Below are 6328 nucleotides of genomic sequence, written 5' to 3' on the forward strand. Positions count from 1 at the left end.
AAACAACAACCAAAAAAACCCCACAACATTTCAAACAAAGCAATGGATTAAGGAAAACAAATAACCTAAAATAACTACTTTGCTTCCAATATGTTCCTACCATACCCCAAGAAAATTAATAAACCATGTCCAAACAGAGGAGTAAGAAAAACAAATAATCTAAAATAACTACATTGCTTCCAACATGTTCCTTCCATACCCCAAGAAAATTAACAACCCCTAAGAAAACAAAGGAATAAGAGAAAAAAAAAACCTAAAATAACTCTATTGCTTCCAACTTGATCTTACTATATCCAAGAAAGTTTACAAACCATAATCATTCCTGAGCATTCCCATAACATTGAGATTACCCTCCATAGTTTATCTGTTCTTATTAGATTATCATTCCCCCTCCACTAATTGGTATCTCTAGGTCCCCTACATTCTACAGTATAAAACATTGTACATTTTTCACAGAATTCACATTAGTGGTAACATACAATATCTCTCTTTTTGTGCCTGGCTTATTTTGCTCAGCATTATGTCTTTTTTTTTTTTTTTTTTTTTTTTTTTTTAATATTAATTTTATTGAGATATATTCGTATACCACACAGTCATACAAAACAAATCGTACTTTCGATTGTTCACAGTACCATTACATAGTTGTACATTCATCACCCAAATCAATCCCTGACACCTTCATTAGCACACACACAAGAATAACAAGAATAATAATTAGAGTGAAAAAGAGCAATTGAAGTAAAAAAGAACACTGGGTACCTTTGTCTGTTTGTTTCCTTCCCCTATTTTTCTACTCATCCATCCATAAACTAGACAAAGTGGAGTGTGGTCCTTATGGCTTTCCCAATCCCCTTGTCACCCCTCATAAGCTACATTTTTATACAACTGTCTTCGAGATTCATGGGTTCTGGGTTGTAGTTTGATAGTTTCAGGTATCCACCACCAGCTACCCCAATTCTTTAGAACCTAAAAAGGGTTGTCTAAAGTGTGCGTAAGAGTGCCCACCAGAGTGACCTCTCAGCTCCTTTTGGATTCTCTCTGCCACTGAAGCTTATTTCATTTCCTTTCACATCCCCCTTTTGGTCAAGAAGATGTTCTCCGTCCCACGATGCCGGGTCAAAGATGTAGTGCCCCCTTGAGGAGCCTGTGGAGAATGCAGGGGTATTCGCCTACCCCACCTCCATGGTTGCTAACATGACCACAGACATAGGGGACTGGTGGTTTGATGGGTTCAGCCCTCTACCACAGGTTTTACCATTGGGAAGACGGTTGCTGCAAAGGAGAGGCTAGGCCTCCCTATGGTTGTGCCTAAGAGCCTCCTCCCGAATGCCTCTTTGTTGCTCAGATGTGGCCCTGTCTCTCTAGCTAAGCCAACTTGAAAGGTGAAATCACTGCCCTCCCCCCTACGTGGGATCAGACAACCAGGGAAGTGAATCTCCCTGGCAACATGGAATATGACAATCCTTGTTTCTTAATTTGTTTGCTTAGACCATATATATTTAATATGATAATCAATAGGTTAGGCTTTAAGTCTTCTATTTTATGTTGTATTATTCATTCTCTCTGTTTTTCACTGCTTTGTTTTTATTCTCTGCCTTTCTGTGGGTTACTTGAACATATTTTAGAATTATATTTTGATTTATCAAATTATTTTATTTTTGTAAAATTGAAATCAGGCTATTTGAAATACTCTGAAAATGCAAGTTGTCAATGAAGTAAAGAAAGATCATTGTATCTCAGTCTGTGAAGGAGATACTTGCAGCACAAGGCTGCCACTGCCACTATCTTTTGCTGCTGCCCTTCAGTGCAGCTGCTCATTCATTTGGGTAAATGGTTTATCCAGCTGTGTTTTATACTACAGAATGCTTCTCATGATTCCTTCTGAAAACTTTTGGAAAATTAAAGTTTGCTAAATTGCAATTATTTGTCTTTGGGTTAAAATCTTTTTTAAAATATATGGTTCATAGATGGCAGTTTGCTAAATAGCTTCTGAGTGCAGGGCTTATCAATAGGTGAGTTCCTAATTATACAGTTTATCATGAGGGTCATAGACTTGCCAATGAATACGCAGCTATTTTCATTATTTACCATTTAGCTGGGTTTTTTTTTTTTTTTTTTTTTTTTTTACATTTCAAGCATTCTGTGTGAATATAAATTTCAATTTAATATCTAAGTGCCAATTTTCTTTTTCTTTTTTTTTTTTTTAGCTAGCTCTCAGGAATAAATTGATATCCCATACCAAGTGATTTTAACTGTTAAAACAGAGAGTCCACTTTCTCAGGGTGAAAACTGACAGCACAATAGAAGAAACTGTTGCAGAATTATGCATTTATTTACCAATCTCTTTTAGTACCACCCATAAGAATCCTCAAGAAACCATTGTCTTTTTGATGATAATAATTCTAAATAGCATTCAGGAGGAGATTATTATTTGCATAGATCTGAAGCTCACAGAAAAGCTCAAGGAAATGCTCATTGGAAATCCTGATTTGTTCTACTAACTGAAGACCAAGCATTTAAGGAAGAGTTAAGATGTCTCCTGAGTTATCAGAAGCCAGGAAAGGGAAGCTGGGAAAGCCCAGTGGCCAGGTTGGTAAGGAGGAAGGCAGGAGAGGGCCACAGTGAGGGGCAAAATAAAGCTGAAGCCAAGGGCCTCAGAAAGCCAACTGGGCAGACAACTGCAGAGGGCATGCTGGAGAGGCCAAGGGGAAAGCAAAACATTGGGCATTGCCCAAAGGAGCAGAAGGCAATTAGATAAGTCAATATGTAGGCCTTGTGTACAAAGATTTCAGAATCTTCTCAAGGGAACCCAGAGAAGGGCACACAGAGAAAGGGGTTTGTTTGTGCTTATAGAGGAAATCGGTCTCTCTCCAAGTCCCAAACAAGGAAATGAAGAAGCAAAGGCTCTTGGTGATTGAGAAGCAGAAGGCAGACTGGATTTCCAGGGAGCCAGAACTCTGAGCAGGCACTGCACCTGTCTGGTTCTGTCCGGAGCCAGAAATACAGTAGGCCTTCCATAGATATTTGATGAACTCTTAATGACTCAGGTTATCTCTAAGACCAGTTGTCATCTATCGGCATCTCCCTATCATGGGCCCTGTCTCCACTGGGGAAAAATTTATGAGAAAATACAACAGAAAGCGCCTCTGAAAGGAGGACTTGGTAGTCAAATTTAAGAAGTTTGCCAGATATTGTTCACAACTTTGACAAATGAACAGCAGAGTTCTGAGTTATCAAAGAGGAAATGTCTTTGCTGAGGTAGAAAAGTATGCTACTGATACTTGGAGGAGTTTTTATTCTTACAAACAATGTGATGCTCAGAGGTTCCTGGTCCTTACAAAGTTGAGCCTCTTTTAACCAGATCTGAACACACATTCATTGAATTTTTGGTTTAATTTAGAAGTTTCTCTATACTGTTTCTAGCCCCCAAATCTGCCTTCTGAGTTACATAAGTAAGTTTATGATGTCCTATGCCACAAAGAGATTTATATAATATTTTTGTTCTTTGGTTTTCAAAGTTTTATTGTAGTAAGTTCTTAACATTTTAAACAACTAGACATTTTGTTAGGAAATGTGATCTGTAAGTTCTTGTTTTGTGCCAAGTATTTTGCATTATTTACTTTAAATTCATTATTTGTACATAATTAATGCCTTATGAAAATACATTTTGTTTACCATAAAGTGTATTGTCTACTCTTGAGTTATAATAGCTCTTAATCATGTGCTCATTGAGTCAGCATATGAAAAATGCAGCAAAAAAAATAGGAGTAAAGGTGATTAATGGCTGGAGAGCAAAGAAATGAGGATACATTTCTGTGCCAGTAAGTTTTAAGGAAAGAAAATAAAAAAGGTTTAGAAAAAGGAGTAATAGAAATTGTTTAGTCTAATAGGTCCCAAACATCAGTGATTATCTGAGTCATCTGGTGAATAAAATACAGATTTCTGGAAACCACCTCTAAAATTCTGGAGTGGGTTATAAAAATCTCAGTAGAAAACATTCCAGGTGATTTGTGCTGAGCAATTGATGATAAGGCCACTCTCTTCACTTTGTTGATGACTAAAATTAGTGCTAAGGGGGCAGGGTACTAGGATATGCTCTAGAGTCTTGATTCTCTAGCAGCTTGACTAAATGCAAAGATGCTGGTTAACTGCCTCCTGTACTCACTAGTAGAAAAGTCTCCTATCAGGTTTTTCAATTCCATAATTTTTAGATATTTTGGATATTTTATATTTAATTATTTTAAAGAAAAGTCAGTGAGGGGGGGAAGTAAAAAAAATTGTCATTTAAGCTCCCAAGGACCTTGAATTATTTGTGAATTAGAAGCATTGATGTACTTTAATGGAACAATTCTAAGTTGAATAATAATTTTTTAAAGGCCATTTGTAAAATCACACATGCACACAAAGATTTGCATATGTAATTCATCCAAAAGAAAGCTATAGAATTGCCAAGTGTCAAATATTTTAATGGATACTTTCACTTACAGTTTCTCATTCTTCACAATTTTCCTCATTTTAAGAAGAAACAGACTTAAAGAGTTGTGATTTGAAATTTGAAGCCATGTTTGACTTTGAAATGCTCCATTTATACTGAGAGAATTTTTCAATGTATATTCTCTGCAACATGTTATATCTGTATTGAATTGAAAATTTAAAATTAAAAAAAGGCTAAAATTTTCTTTTCAAAAAATAAAATCAATTAACAGTTTCAAATGTTCTAGAGTTTCATGTATATTAATTTCCCCTTCTAAATTATCAACTCCACAGAAGCCATGGGACATGAAAACATCACATAATTTATCCTCCTAGGCCTTTTTAGTGATGAGAATGCAAAGGCTGCAGGCTTTGTGCTGTTCTCATTTTGCTATCTTGTAATTTTCTTGGGAAACTTGCTCATTCTGCTCACCATCAGGTGCAGCCACCTCAGTGAGCACCCCATTTAATTTTTCCTCAGCTACCTATCCTTCATGGATGTCTTATTCACCCCCATGGTGGCTCCCAAACTGATCACAGATTTACTGGTCCAGCAGAAGCCAATCTCCTACAACAGCTGTATGGCCTAGATGTTCTATACCTGTCTTTGGCACTGTTTAGATCTTCATCTTGGTGGCCATGGCTGATGACTGCTATGCAGCCATCTGTAGACTCCTTCTTTATATGATCATCATGAGCAGACAGCTGTGCTATTTCCTGGTGATGGTCTCTATTATTGGAGAATTTATCCATTCAATAATTGATTATCATAGAACTTCCTTTCTGTGGTCCCAGATAGACCACTATTTCTGTGATGTATTCCCCTTGCTAAAGCTGGCCTGCACTGACACCAGATGGCTGGTTATTGCAAACATTACCATTACAGGAATACTGTCCATTTTGACCTTTGTTGTTTTGATAATTTCCTACATCATAATCCTGCCCACCCTGAGGACCCACTCATCTGATGGCTGCTTCAAAGCCGTCTCCACCTGTGGTTCACACACCGCCATGGTATGCATGTTCTTCTTGCCCCTCATCTTCACTTATGTCCCCATGGCTGATTCTGTCAGTGATAAGGTGTTTGCCATGTTTTACACCATGGTTGCCCCCATGTTCAACCCCCTCATCTACATGCTGAGAAATGCAGACATGAAGAATGCCATGAGGAAATTGTGGTGTCAAGACAAGCTGTTTGAAGGGAAATGATGCCTCTGGTGTCCTGTCCTTGTCCCATCTTATCAAGGTCAACAAATTCAACAGGTACAGAGGGTGATGTGCTGCCATCTAAAGGTGCAAACTCCAAACAGAGAAGACCAGTCACCTACTTTCATCCTGTAATTTTTTACTTCTCTGAACTTGTGTACAAAGGCAGTAGATCAGATGATCTCTTCCCTTCCAGCTCTGACATTCTGCAACTTATTTTGTCCTTAACTGATCCCACACATAGTAGACACTAATGTCTGTGTTGGTGTGGAGTTTTATGGCCCTAGAAAATTAATGTTCTTAAATTTAATCTATTCTTGTGGGTGTGGATCCATTTTAGGTAGGAACTTTTAGGGAGTAGGATCTTAATTTAAGATTTGACTCACTTCCTTCAGGGTGGTTCTTAATCCTCTTACTAGAGTCTCTATAAAAGGATGAAATACAGACAGAAAGATGCAGAGAAAAAGACACAGAAGTTGATATAGAAGGACATAGAAGCTGAGAGAGAAAGCTACAGAAATGGGAAGCCACTTGAAGAAGCTGAAAGCAGCAAAGCCCAGAAGAGAATGGAGAGACCAGCAGATGCTGCCATGTGCCTTGTCATCTGACAGAAAAGTCCAGGTATCTTGATGATGACTTGATTTGGACA

General features: G+C 37.8%; 1 pseudogene; it reads left to right on the top strand.

Annotated features, from left to right (window-relative positions):
- Positions 1 to 4772: 4772 nt before the first annotated feature.
- LOC119530973 lies at positions 4773 to 5682 on the top strand (annotated as a pseudogene).
- Positions 5683 to 6328: the final 646 nt, after the last annotated feature.

This window comes from Choloepus didactylus, chromosome 4, assembly GCF_015220235.1.
Source record: "Choloepus didactylus isolate mChoDid1 chromosome 4, mChoDid1.pri, whole genome shotgun sequence".
Classification (NCBI taxonomy): Eukaryota; Metazoa; Chordata; class Mammalia; order Pilosa; family Megalonychidae; genus Choloepus; species Choloepus didactylus.